Source organism: Capricornis sumatraensis, chromosome 4 (assembly GCF_032405125.1).
Source record: "Capricornis sumatraensis isolate serow.1 chromosome 4, serow.2, whole genome shotgun sequence".
Taxonomy (NCBI): domain Eukaryota; kingdom Metazoa; phylum Chordata; class Mammalia; order Artiodactyla; family Bovidae; genus Capricornis; species Capricornis sumatraensis.
Genome location: NC_091072.1, coordinates 142,369,679 through 142,385,194, shown reverse-complemented (window position 1 = coordinate 142,385,194; position 15,516 = coordinate 142,369,679).

Here is a 15,516-nt window from a genome sequence, read left to right as displayed (position 1 = left end):
TCATTTTCCCCATTAGCAGAGAAAGACCATACTTACCCCAACATGCACTATCAACTAATTACTCCTTCTCTGACCACAGCCAACAGAGCTTCATAGAGGCAGGAGTCCCTAAGCAGGGGAAAGGCCGCACCTAAGACCCAGGCTCATCCCAAGATCCATGCTGCAGCATCTTCAGCACTGCATCCAGTGTTCCAGTGTTGAAGGGCTGCTACCTGATCTGCTATGAGTCTGATAAATCTAATCATGCACTCCCCCTCCTCAATGGCTTTCTACTGTCCACAGGAATAAGGCCAGGGTAAAACATAAACACCCTTCTCAGTCTATTCCTACCCACTTTTCCTAATTTATTTCTTACCAAAATCATGGGTTCACTTAAGGGACCAACCACATGGAACCACTTATCATTCCCAAGTATGTGATGTATATTTCCATCTCTTTATCTTTGCACATGGGGCTTCCCTGATGGCTCAGTGGTAAAGAATCTGCCTGCCAAGCAGGAGAAGTGCAAGTTTGATCCCTGGGTTGGGAAGATCACCTGGAGAAGGAAATGTATTCCAGTCCAGTATTTTTGCCTGGGAAATCCCATGGACACAGGAGCCTGGTGGGCTATAGTCCATGGGATCAGACATGACTTAGTGACTAAACAACAACAATCTTTGCACATGCTATATTTTCTGTGAAATACTGACTATCCTGACTCCCCACTTGTCTCTGCCTAGGAAACTCTTACTCATGTTTCAAGATACAGCTTAGATGTTATATTCTCAGTGAAGTCTTCCTTGATTCCCTCTGAGAGAAATACTTAAGAAATGTGGTTTTTAAAAGCCCATAATGTAGAATTTACCATCTTAGGCTAATTTACCATCCAGCGGCTAAGAATCTGCACTCCCAATGCAGGGGGCCCGGGATCGATCCCTGGTCCAGAAACTAGATCCTGCATGCCGCAACTAAGACTTGGCTCAGCCAAGTAAATTTAAAAAATTTTTTTAACTTTTTTTATTTACCATTTTATCCATTTTCTTTGTTTTTCAAGGAGTGCTTAGTTACAAAGTAGATAACATATGTTTATCTAGCGTGTGTTTTCACTGTGATCTTATTTGCATTTTCCAAAGATAATTCTTGTGGCAGTGCAAAGGATGGTTTGGAAAAGGAACCAGAGGAGCAGACTCTCTCATCTAGACATTAAAACAAGGACATTCACGGAGAAACACAGGATGCACAGGGTCGGGGCTGGCGTTGGTGGACACACTGTGTGCTGATGGTGTCACTCTAAGACCCAGATCTCTTCTACCACCACCAGCTGCTTTCCCAGGTCACTTGGCCTGAAAATGGCTGCCCTGGAATGGCCCACAGAGCAATCATCTCTTTCCAGGGGGAATCACTGAGTGATTAGGACAGTTCTGGACTATGCCAGTTCCAGAGAAAGCAGAGGACTGTATTGCTAAAAGGCATCTTAGAATGCATCTAATCCAGTGCTTACTTGAGGAAATTTAGGTCCAGAGAAGTAGTAAATCACCCAAGGCCAAGACAGCTAATCACTGAAGTCAGGACTCAAACCTACCCCAGGACTCTGGGGTTCCTAGTCTGTCACACCTCAGAATAAAGACAGAAACAAAACTCCAAGTCCCTGTTTCCCGCTTCTGCTGGTTTTCTCTGACTGAGTCACACCAAAATTCATGAACAGTGATGTGTGTAAGATCCCCTGTGGATCCTGTTGGGTATGTTGCTGTCACAGTGGTTGAGACGCCGCACCAAGCTGTGACATGCACAAACGAAATACAGTTCTTCCCTGTGGGCATCCACTCATATTTGCAGTTCTGGCAGGACTCCGCTTGGTTCTTTTCTGCATAACATGAAAGTGAAAGTGAAGTCGCTCAGTCTTGTCCGACTCTTTGTGACCCCATGGACTGTAGCCCACCAGGCTCCTCTGTCCATGGGACTTTCCAGGCAATAGTACTGGAGTGGATTGCCATTTCCTTCTCCAGCGGATTTTCCCGACCCAGGGATGGAACCCAGGTCTCCCCACTGTAGACAGACGCTGTACCGTCTGAGCCACCAGGAAAGAGGAGGCCCAAAAATGTGTGGACAAGCCTTGGTGAATGCACAGCACCAATCATGGTGGGAGAAAACAAGGTAGCAAGAGGAAAAAAAAAATGAGTGTGTGATTTTCAGAGAGGCGACTTGGAGAAAGGAAATTCAGTAGCAGACAAGTGTGATTGTGATTTAAACCCTTAAACAAATGGGATGTGGCCTTTCTGACACAGAATTAGGTAGACAGCTAATGTGGAGTGTGAGATGCGATAGCCCTGACCAAAATCACATTCTTATCACAACTCCAAAGTTGCCAAAATTTACAAACATGATAGTTTTTTGTATGGTAAACCATTATCCCTAGAATCTCTGACCTTTCCTTTCCATCCCTATTGAATTGATGTGCTGTGTTAGTTAATTCATTAATATTAATTATTGTTTTGCCTGGCAATAAGTGGATGCTGTGTGTCTAAGATGAATGACCATAAATACAAAGATTGTTTTAAGCATTTTAGCACAAACTTTATCTCCCTTGATTCACAAATCAGCCCTTATACATAGAATACATCTTCATTTTAGGACGAGAAGACAAGGCTCAGAGAGGTTAGGGGGAAAACCGCAAGTCACACAGTCAGGAAATGGCAAAACTGTGAGCTTAATCTATGTCTTCTGATCTTTTTCTTTTAACTAAGTTTATTTTAATTTTTAACTGAAGGATAATTGCTTTACAGAATTGTGTTTGGTTTCTGCCAAACATCTACATGAATCAACCATAGGTATACCTATGTCCCCTCCCTCTTGAACATCCTTTTCTGGTCTCAAATACCATATTCTTTCCCCTATGTCTGCTCTGTGTACCAGTAGAACTCTCTACAACAAACAGAGCTCACATCTCAAAAAAAGAGACGAATACAAGACATAATAGAGTAGGAGGTAAATAACAAATCCAGATTTAAAATACTTCTCAGAAAATAACTTGCATCAGTAACTGCCTTAATGTGCCTGTGGATTAAGCACTATATCTAGGAAATCCAAACCCATGGCTCTATTTTCTAAAAAAAAATATTTTTTTAATGAATTAGTTTCAGGTGTACAACAGAGTGAATTATTTTTATTCATTGAGAAATGATCACCACTATGAGTCTATTTACCTCCTATCACCACATCACCCAAAGTTATTGCCGTATTATTGACTATCCCTATGCCATTCTTTGCATCCCTGTGATAGTTATCTTATAACTGGAAATGTGTACCTCTTAATCCCTTCACCTGTTTCATTCATTCCTCTCCCCTCTTTCCCCATGGTGACCATCTGTTTGTTTTCTGTACCTTTGAGTCTCTTTCTGTTTTATTGCATTTGTTTATTTGTTTTGTTTTGTAGATTCCACATGTAAGTGAAATCATATTTCTCTGACTTGTTTCACTTAACATATATCCTCTAGGTTGATCCATATTGTTACAAATGGTAAGAATTTTTTTATGGCTGAGTAATAGTTATCTATCTATATGTATTAATATAATAAGGCTTCCTGGGTGGCTCAGTAGTAAAGAATTTACCTGCCAATGCAGAAGACACGAGAGACGAGAGTTTGATCCCTGGGTGGGGAAGATCCCCTGGAGGAGGAAATGATAACCCACTCCAGCATTCTTGCCTGGAAAATTCCACAGACAGAGAGGACTGGCAGGCTACAGTTCATGGGATTGCAAAGAGTCGGACACAATGGAGTGACTGAGTGCACACACACACACATATATATGTGTGTGTATATATTATATCTTTATCAATCTGTCAATGGGCACTTAGACCGCTTCCATATCTTGACTATTGTGGATGACGCTGCAATGAACATTGGACTGCATTTATGTTTCTGAATTAGTCTTTGTTTCTTCCCGATAAATACCCAAAACTGGAACTGCTGAATCATATGTAATTCTATTTTTAGTTTCTTTAGGAACCTCCATATTGTTTTCCATAGTTGCTGCTGTGTTCACATTCCCACTAACAGTGCACAAGGATTCCCTTTTCTCTATATCCTCACCAACACTTGTTATTTTTTGTGTTTCCAATGATGGCCATTCTGACAGGTTTGAAGTCATGTTGCAGTTATGACTTGCATTTTCATGATGATTAGTGATGTTAAACATATTTTCATGTGCTTGTTGACTGTGAGTGAAGTGAAAGTCGGTCAGTCGTGTCCGACTCTTTGCGACCCCATGGACTATGCAGTCCACGGAATTCAGAATACTGGGCTGGGTAGCCTTTCCCTTCTTCAGGGGATCTTCCCAACCCAGGGATCAAAGTCAGATCTCCTGCATTGCAGGTAGATTCTTTACCTGCTGAGCCACAAAGGAAGCCCCTGTTTGAGTGTGGCTCCATACATTATGATATACCACTCATCATCCATTGTTTCATAGGTATCTCCCAGGAAACATTGGCAGAGGTTTGTCTTTCTTTTTCCTAATATTTAAATGACTTCAGCAGGTATGTTTCTCTAAATACTCAAAAAATTCCATCCATCCTTTGCATCTTTTTTCTATTCTGTTAGTTTTCATACTAACTAGATAAACTTCAACTAAAAATAAAAGAAACGAAAAGCTTGGTTTGCACTCATTCTTTAGAAGAGAATGAGGTAATGCCCTGAGAATGACATACTTTGGACTTCATTGCCTGAAGGAAGCACAGCATCAACAGGACACTGTGTTAAAGTGCAGAGTCTGCTTCTATGGGGTTGGGGTGGGGCCCGAGGCTCTGCATTTTAACAGATCTTACATTTGGAGCAGCAAAACCCTGGAAAACACCTGAGTGTTCAGGGTTACATATATTGACAAATGCCGGCTTTTCTCAGTTACCAATAAAATAAAATTTTAATCACGCAGGGCTTCTCTGTTGGCTCAGTGACAAAGAATCTGCCTCCATTGTGAGAGACCCCGGCCCGATCCCTGGGTCAGGAAGATCCCCTAGAGATGGGACTGGCAACCCAGTATTCTTGCCCAGAAAAATCCTATGAGAGAGGAGCCTGGTGGGCTAAGTACATGGTGTCGCAAAGAGTCAGAAAAGACTGAGTGACTAACACACAACACAACAGTTAATCAGGTAAAGCCCAGTTGCTTGCTCACCACCATAAAAGACATACATAACTACCTAGATTAAGTCCTAGTAGCAGCTCAAAGCCAGGGGCAAAGTCCAGATACTTATGACATTTTGAGGGTTTTGTTTAAGGTGAGTCTTTCAATATGAAGACTTGATAACAATTTGCAAAGATTATGAAATAGTAATAATTAAAGATTGGTGGGCAGCAAAGTTTTCCAGAGAGTCCTGGGGAGTACACAGTTGTTTGATGCCACCTACTGGGAAGAAGTCTGATTTTGCAGGAGTTTCCTAGAACAGCGAAGACTTGGTGAAGACAATAATAAATAATACATAGTAAATAATACAAGGAGGAGAAGGGGATGACAGAGGATGAGATGGTTGGATGGCATCACCAACTCGATGGACATGAGTTTGAGTAAGCTCCAGGAGTTGGTGATGGACGGGGAAGCCTGGCGTGCTGCAGTCCATGGGGTCACAAAGAGTTGGATACGACTGAGCGGCTGGACTGAACTGAACTGAATAATAAACTGTGGGGGTATAAGTGGTTTTGGTTTCTAATAGAGATGTGCACTTGGTATATTATGATACACAGTATCCACAGTTTCCTGCAAGGAGTCAGGCTGGGCCTAAAGGAGGAGGAACTCCACGTATCAGAGAGAGCCACCTTCTGGCCCTTACAGGCTTATAAAAACAATCTACGACAGCAATGATTGATTTTAACAGAATGACTAGGCTGCCACCTATTGATATATTTTTAAACTTTTCAAATGTTTTCCAGAAAGCTTACTTTCAGGAAAGACACGTATGTGTGTGTGCTCAGTCGTGTCCAACTCTTTGCGACTCCATGGACTGTAGCCCACCAGGCTCCTCTGTCCATGGGATCTTCCAGGCAAGAATACCGGAGTGGGTTGCCATTTCCTACTCCAATTGTTGCCACTACTGACCTGAATCAGCCCCAGTCACCCCAGTGGAGGCACAGGATGGTCAGCCCTCCACAGTCTGCCCATGCCTTGGTGACTCTCACTGTGAAGGGCAACTGGCCTCTTTGACTTCAACAACAGAGTTGTTTGTTTGTTTGTTTGGAGTACCTTTGTTTTATAATGTTTGTGTTAGTTTCTGCTGTTCAGCAAAGTGAATCAGTTATACAAATACATATAAACAACAAAGTACTAATTAGGGGATCTGTTTGGCTGGAGTAACAAAGACTAAATTTAATGATGTCTTAAACAAGGCTGATATTTCTTTCTCCCTCATAAAGGTCCATGTTGTTTCCTTTATGAAGTCAACCAGCCCTGGCCCAAACTCCCTCTGTATTTTCACTTTGTAATCCTCCACAAATAGTTTCCATTTCATGGTCCAAAATTCTGCTCCAGTTCCCATCGCTTTTCCATTCCAGTTGAAGGAGAAAGGCAGGGCTTCCTTTTGTGTGAATAAAATAAACTGTTCTCATTTTTAAATTCCAAATATCCAGGCTGGAAGTATTTCTCATCTTTCCCTACTTCTTTTTCCTCACCATATAAAATATAGCTGTGGTCTCCATGAAACACTATAGGCATACATGAATAGATTTTAGTCATATGAAGAGCAATTAGCATATAATCTGTCCCAGTAATGTTTTGGGGAGAATAGGAGAATATAAAATTTCTGCGCTCTGATCAATTTTATTCATCAATTTTTAAATTAAATTAAATTTATTTTTGGCTACACTGGGTCTTCATTGCCTTGCATGGGCTTTCTCTAGTTGCAATGCTTTGTGTGGGCTTTCTCTAGTTGCAATGCTTTGTGTGGGCTTTCTCTAGTTGCAGTGAGCAAAGGCTACTCTGTTGCAGTGTGTGGGCTTCTCACTGTGGGGGCTTCTCTTGGTGAGGAGCACAGGCTATGGTGCACGAGCTTCAGTAGTTGCAACACAAGGACACAGTAGTACTGGCACATGGGCTTAGTTCTCCAAGGCATGTGGAATCTTCATGGACCAGGAATCCAGCCCATGTCCCCTGCATTGGCAGTGAATTCTCATCTACTGTGCCACCAGGGACAAGTTTATTGAGTCAAGTTTATAAAGTCAAGTTTATTGAGTTCTAATATCTATACGGTAACATTTATCTTTTTAAGGTGTAGAGCTTGATGAGTTTTGACACTTGAATACAGTTGTTTCATCACCATCACAATGAAGATATAGAAAAATTGGGTCACTCCAAAGAGTTTTCTTATCTTCAAAGTCAATCCCCCAACTACCCACTCCTAACTGCTTCTCCCTTTAATCTGATTTCTTGTTTTTATGGTTATTCCTTTTCCAGAATGTCATAGGAATTGAAACACATCATACTTGGTCTCTGTGTCTGACTGTTTTCACTTAACGAAATGCTCTCAAGGTTTATTGGTGTTGTTGCAGTGATCTGTAGTTGTTGCTTTTTATTACTGAGTAGTGAGCCACTGTATGGATGCACTACAATTTGTTTATCCTTTGATCAGTGGACAGACATTTAGATTGTTCTGGATTTGAGGTTGTTATGAAAGAATCTGCTATAAACATTTTCATGGGGGCCTTGATGTACATATCTTTTATTTCCCCTGGCAGTGGGGTTGACATGAACAGTTTTATACTTAACCTCCTTTTTCTTTTATTTATTTTTTTATTTTTGGCTGCACTGGGTCTTTATTGCAATGCGTGGGCTTCTCGTTGTGGTGCCCTCTTTTTGCAGAGCACAGGCTTCAGTATTTGCAAACTCAGTCTCGGTAGTTGGAGAGCACAGGCTTAGTTGTCCCACGGTGTGTGGAATCTTCTCAGATCAGGGATCAAACCCATGTCTCCTGCATTGGCAGGTGAATTCTCATCCACTGGCAACAGGAAACGTTTAAAGTAATAACAAAGCTGTTTTCCAGAGTAGCTCTCCCATTTCATATTCTGCCCAGAAACTCATAACAGCTTCAGGTTTCTCCACTTCCGCAACAGTGCTTGGTATTGTCCACTTAGTATTAATCATTGTAGCGAGTGACTCATTTAGTGAGTATGTAATGGTATCTCCTTGTGGCTTTAACTTTTACTTCCTTGATGACTAATAATGTTGAGTGTCTTTTCATGTACCTATTTATCACCTTTATTCAAGTGTCTGCTCACATTTTTGCCCATTTTTTAATTGGATTGTCTGTCTTAGTATTGAGTTGTAACAGTTCTTCATATATCGTGGTTCAGTTCAGTTCAGTTCAGTTCAGTTGCACAGTCATGTCCAACTCTTTGCGACCCCATGAATCGCAGCACTCTAGGCCTCCCTGTCCATCACCAACTCCCAGAGATCACTCAGACTCACGTCCATCGTGTCAGTGATGCCATCCAGCTATCTCATCCTCTGTCATCCCCTTCTTCTCCTGCCCCCAATCCCTCCCAGCATCAGAGTCTTTTCCAATGAGTCAACTCTTCTCATGAGGTGGCCAAAGTACTGGAGTTTCAGCTTTAGCATCATTCCTTCCAAAGAAAAACCAGGGCTGATCTCCTTTAGAATGGACTGATTGGATCTCCTTGCAGTCCAAGGGACTCTCAAGAGTCTTCTCCAACACCACAATTCAAAAGTATCAATTCTTCGGTGCTCAGCTTTCTTCCCAGTCCAACTCTCACATCCATACACGACCATTGGAAAAACCATAGCCTTGACTAGACAGACCTTTGTGGGCAAAGTGATGTCTCTGCTTTTCAATATGCTATCTAGGTTGGTCATAACTTTTCTTCCAAAGAGTAAGCGTCTTTTAATTTCATGGCTGCAATCACCATCTGCAGTGATTTTGGAGCCAAAAAATAATAAAGTCTGACACTGTGTCCACTGTTTCCCCATCTATTTCCCGTGAAGTGATGAGACCAGATGCCATGATCTTTGTTTTCTGAATGTTGAGCTTTAAGCCAACTTTTTCACTCTCCTCTTTCACTTTCATCAAGAGGCTCTTTAGTTCCTCTTCACTTTCTGCCACAAGGGTGGTGTCATCTGCATATCTGAGTATCCCTTTTTTTCATTTATGCTTTACAAATATATTCTCTCAGCCTCTAACTTATCTTTTAATTGTCTCAACAATGAAAGATGTTTATATCGATGAAGTCTAATATATCTTTTTGTTTCTTTTGTAGTTTTTTTTATCATTTTTATCTTTTTTTTCTTTTGTAGTTCATGTTTTTTGTATCCTATTTAAGAAATCAAAGAAGGACTTATATTCCTTCCACTTGTTGTTAAATAAAACAAAGCTATATTAACCAATATAGTATAATATTGACATAAATGTAAAAATATAGATCAAAGAAACAGAATAAAGTCCATTTGATGCTTGGTGTTATCGCACCTAATATATTCATAATTGCTTAGATCTCATTAACTAGTCAGTATTCACATTTCTCCCATTCTCTCAAAATATTTTTTCCACTGGTTTGTTTGAATTGTAATCAAAATAAAACCCTAAATTTGTAGCGAACTGATATATCTCCTAAGAATTTTTATCTATGCCCTCCCTTTTCATTGGTTTTTTTCCTTACTTATTTATATCAGTAGAAGAAACTGATCATTTGTCATATAGAATTCCCCCACAGTATAGCTTTTGCTGAGTTGCATCCCTGCAGTGCCATTTAATGCATTCTTCTGTTCCATTTGCTGTGAACTGGTACTTATATCAAGGGCCTTGATTAGATTCCAGGTCAATTTTGCTGTTCTTTTTCCACAAGACTATATCATAAGCAGCAGTGTGTTCTCACTTCAGGAGGCACTTAATATCTGTTCTTCTCTGTTTCAATACTACTGGTCATTGAGAATCATAACACAGACCCTTATTCTCTTGCCAGTCCCTTCATTGTGCCCACTCACCAGACTAGCACGCAGTAATGAGCACCAGGCATACAGAAGGGAGCTGGAGTCATGAAAATAGGTGACACATGGATTGGCCCAAGAAATTTGCAATCAGCTAGGGAGAAAACCAGGGTGGGAGACATAGGAGAGCTATTATAGTGCCACATAAGTATTGAAATTGAAGAATCTCAATATAACTAGAAACCATAGAGGGAGGGCAGTCTTTACCTTGCAACTTATTATCACAAGAAAGCCTTTGAATGATTTCACATTCATGATGTTTTCCAATAAATTAATAGGGCAAAAGAGCGCCAAGTGTGAGTGATAGTCACTCAGGCATCCCTGACTCTTTGCAACCCCATGTAAAGAATAACACAGTCTGAGGAGAGAAACCTTTGAAGGAAAGCTATGGCAAACCTATATAACATATTAAGAAACAGAAACATTATTTTACCAACAAAGGTTCATCTAGTCAAAGCTATGTTTTTTCTAGTAGTCATGTATGGATGTGAGAGTTGGACCGTAAAGAACACTGAGCACTGAAGAATTGATGCTTTTGAACTGTGGTATTGGAGAAGACTCTTGAGAGTCCCTTGGACTGCAAGGAGATCCAACCAGTCAATCTTAAATTAAATCAGTTCTGAATATTCATTGGAAGGACTGATGCTGAAGCTAAAACCCCAATACTTTGGCCACCTGATGAGAAAACTCACTCTTTGGAAAAGACCCTGATAGTGGGAAAAACTGAAGGCAGGAGGAGAAGGGGATGACAGAGGATGAGATGGTTGAGTGGGATCATCTACTGGATGGACATGATTTTGAGCAAGCTCTGGGAGTTGGTGATGGACAAGGAGGCCTGGAGGGCTATAGACCATGGGGTCACAGAGTCAGACACGACTGAGCGACTAAACTGAACTGAACTGGTACACCCAGGATTTACTTCTTTTATAACTAGAATTTTGCACCTTTTGACCTGTTTTAACAATTTTACCCACCCACTACCACCATCACCTGGCAACCACCAATGTGTTCTCTGTTTCTATGAGTTTTTGTTCTTAGATTCCACATGTAAGTGAGACCATACAGTATTTGTTTCTGCCTGACTTACCTCATTTAGCATAGTGCCCTCAAGGTCCATCCAGCTATCAAAAATGGCAGCACTTCCATCCCTACCTTCCTTCTTGACCACATGCACCCTTCCACTTCCCAGATCCCTAGAAGTCCTTCCTTTCCATCTCAAAACTTCCCCCAATGTTTGCCCGTATTTTCCTTCCCTTTTATCTTTTTAAGAACATCTTCAACTGCTTCCCTCGTGGTGCAGAGGTTAGAGCGCCTGCCTGCAATGTGGAGACCTGGGTTCAATCCCTGGGTCAGGAAGATCCCCTGGAGAAGGAAATGGCAACCCACTCCAGTATTCTTGCCTGGAGAATCCCATGGACAGAGGAACTTGGTGGGCTACAGTCCATGGGTCGCAAAGAGTTGGACACGACTGAGCGACTTCACTTTCACTTTCAGCTGCTTCTGGCTCTTTCCTCTCTTCAGCCCTCCATAATCTGAGCTTTTCACATATTCTTATTCTATCAAAACTATTCTTCAGAAACTCACTCTTGACCTTCCTAATCATTAGGAAGTAATTCAGCCAAAGTAGAATCTCTGTGCCCCTAGCAGCCCAGGGAAAAGAAGAGGTGAACCCTGAGATGAAAGAAGGAAGAGACTGACAGAGGCCTGGTCCATGGTTTCCCAAGTGAAGTCCATGGGCCACTTGCATCAGAAACACCTAGGAGCTGAGAAAAATGTATGGTCTTAGGGCCCATTCCAGACCAATATATCTAGAATTTGGGATTCTTCCCAACCCAGGGATCGAAACCATGTCTCCCACATTGCAGGAAATTCTTTAGCAGCTGAGCTACCAGGGAAGCCCATAGAATTTGGGAACATTAATAAAATTTATTTTTTTAAGTTTAATAAATTTTATTTTAGTAAATTTAGTAAATTCTATTTTATTAAATTTAATAAATGTTACTTTATTAAATTTAACAAATTTATTAAATTTATTTATTAAAACTAATAAATTTTATTTATTAAAGTAAAATCAGTATTTTAATCATGTATTTTTGTTGATATTTACATAGAAAATCTGGGAAGCACTGGGCTACATCATGAAGATTTGGTCACAGGGTGAACACTCAAGCTGGCTTCACATTCATTTTATCATAGTTTGTTGTTGTTACTGTCTTTTGTTTTGAACACTTCCTTGTTCGGTGCATGAGAAGGTGTTCTAGGTTCATCTTGTACTTTCTCTACCTAGCCCACTTTAGCTAATACTTCAAGGAGTTCTGGTGTCTTTTACTAGAAACTGGCTGTTAGAAGTGAATATCTGGACAGGAGATGAACTCTTTGCTATTGGGCTGTCACTGCTCTCAAGGCTTTTCAGCGTACAGCGCTAAGGAACACATGTATTGTTATACACATATACACAAAATCATACACGTGATTGCATTCATATCTATGTCTATACCTATCTAAACCAGTCAGTCCTACAGGAAATCAACCCTGAATATTCATTGGAAGGACTGATGCTGAAGCTGAGGTTCTAATACTTAGACTTCCCTGGTGGCTCAGACGGTAAAGCGTCTGTCTACAATAGTAGACAGACTTAGGCCACCTAGACCACCTAATGTGAAGAGCTGATTCACTGGAAAAGACCCTGATGCTGGGACAGATTCAAGACAAAACTAGAAGGGGACAGCAGAGGATGAGGTGGTTGGATGGCATCGCTGACTCAAAGGACATCAGTTTGAGCAAGCTCTGGGAGATAATGAAGAAGAGGGAAGCCTGGCGTGCTACACTCCATGGGGTCCCAAAGAGTAAAATACAACTTAGAGACAGAACAACAATCTATCTATTAATATCATCCATCAATATGTCTCATCTATCTATCATCTATCAGTCTCTATCATCTAACAGTCTCTATAATTCATCTATCTATTTATGTATCGACATGCTGAAAACTACGATTGACTGATAGGAAGATAAGAGAAAAGTTACAAGCACAATGGAAATTACAAGTACACAGAGAGAGGAAATTAGAATGATCCCAATTTCTTCTCTCTGTGTACTTGTCATTTCCATCTGAGACACTGAAAAAACTGGCTTCTAGTATATTTACCTGTTCTACCAGTCCCAGTATATGTAATTTTTCTCCCATTTTCCCTGCCAATCCCTCCAGCCCTGAACCCCCATTCCAGGCCATCCTCCCTTGGGGTGCCTTTAACTTCCCTGGGCCCAGACATCTCACATCAGGCCATACTCTTGCCCCTGCATGCACAGTTCACCGGGTTTAGGCTTGAAAACACAACTAGGCCACTGAATTTCCCCCTCCTCAACCACACTGCACATGGTTTAGGACTGAATTTTTTAGGAAGGGATGAGAAAGGAAGGTGAAGAGAAGTGAGAAGGACATAGAGAGAAAGGAGGAGGGGGAAGAAATAGGAAGGAAATGTAATACGTTTAACAGGGAAGCAAAGTAAATAAGGGTGGGTTAGAGACAGCACTTAGGAATCATATTCCAAGTCAGGGATGATGACAGTTTTACAGGAGTATGGCAGCTAGGGAGAACAGTCAATATGAGAGATATTTAGGAGGTAAAATGGGCAGAATTGGACAACAGATTAAATACAAGGACCAAGGGAAGGGAGATGTTCATATTAAGGATTATTCTGAGGTCTCTAACTTCATAATTATATGGATAATGATGCCCTTGCTAGGAAAAATGCTGAAAGAGGACCAAATTCTGCATATCAACACAATTTGTACTTCTCTTTTACAGCACTGATTCTATATAATAGAAGGAATATACAATGTACGCAAATAATATACAATAGAAGCATTGTACTTCCATTATAATTATATACATGTAAAATTTTGAAATCAAGTCTTTTTAAAAATAATTTCTTTATTTTTGGCTGTGCTAGGCCTTTTCTCTTCATTGCAATGCATGGGTTTCTTGCAGCGGCTTCTCTTGTTTCAGAGCACAGGCTCTTTGGCATTTGAGCTTCAGTAGTTGCAGCTGATGGGCTTCAATAGTTGCAGCACATGGGCTTCAGTAGTTGGAATGCATGGGCTCAGTAGTTGAGGTTCCTGGGCTCTAGAGGACAGGCTCAATAACTGGCATACAGGCTTAATTGCTCCACAGCATGTGGGATCTTCCTGGATCAGGGATCGAACCCATCTCTCCTGCATTGGCAGGCATATTCTTTAACATTGAGCCACCAGGGAAGCACTGAAATCAAGGCATTCCAAAGTTTCACAAACTAAGGCCCACAGGTCAAATGAATCATGGCCCACAAGCTAACAAAAACGGATATACAACAAAGATTATAAGAGATTTGTCAGTCTAAAATATTTACTCTGTGGAACTCCTGACTCCAGGAAACATTAATGGACAGGAGCTTATCAAACGCCTCCACACCTACACTGAAACCAAGCACCGCCCATGGGCCAATAAGTTCCAGAGCAAGACATACTATGCAAATTCTCCAGCAACACAGGAACATAGCCCTGAGCTTCAATATACAGGCTGCCCAAAGTCACTCCAAACTCACTGACATCTCATAACTCATTACTGGACACTTCATTGCACTCCAGAGAGAAGAAATACAGCTCCACCCACCAGAACACTGACACAAGCTTCCCTAACCAGGAAACCTTGACAAACCACCAGTACAACCCCACCCACAGTGAGGAAACTCCACAATAAAGAGAACTCCACAAACTGCCAGAATACAGAAAGGCCACCCCAAACGCAGCAATATAAACAAGATGAAGAGGCAGAGAAATACCCAGCTGGTAAAGGAATGGGATAAATGCCCACCAAACCAAACAAAAGAGGAAGAGATAGGGAATATACCTGATAAAGAATTCCAAATAATGATAGTGAAAATGATCCAAAATCTTGAAAACAAAATAGAATCACACATAAATAGCCTGGAGACAAGGATTGAGAAGATGCAAGGAAGGTTTAACAAAGACCTAGAAGAAATAAAAAAGAGTCAATATATAATGAATAATGCAATCAATGATATCAAAAACACTCTGGAGGGAACAAATAGTAGAATAACAGAGGCAGAAGATAGGATTAGTGAAGTAGAAGATAGAATGGTAGAAATAAATGAATCAGAGAGGGAAAAAGAAAAACAAATTAAAAGAAATGAGGACAATATCAGAGACCTCTGGGACAATGTTAAATGCCCCAACATTCGAATCATAGGACTCCCAGAAGAAGAAGAAAAAAAGAAAGACCATGAGAAAATACTTGAGAAGATAATAGTTGAAAACTTCCCTAAATGGGGAAGGAAATTATCACCTAAGTCCAAGAAACCCAGAGAGTCCCAAACAGGATAAACCCAAGGCAAAACACCCCAGTTCAGTTCAGTTCAGTTCAGTCACTCATATTAATCAAATCAACAAAAATCAAACACAAGGAACAAATATTAAAAACAGCAAGGGGAAAACAACAAATAACACACAAGGGGATTCCCATAAGGATAACAGCTGATCTTTCTATAGAAACTCTTC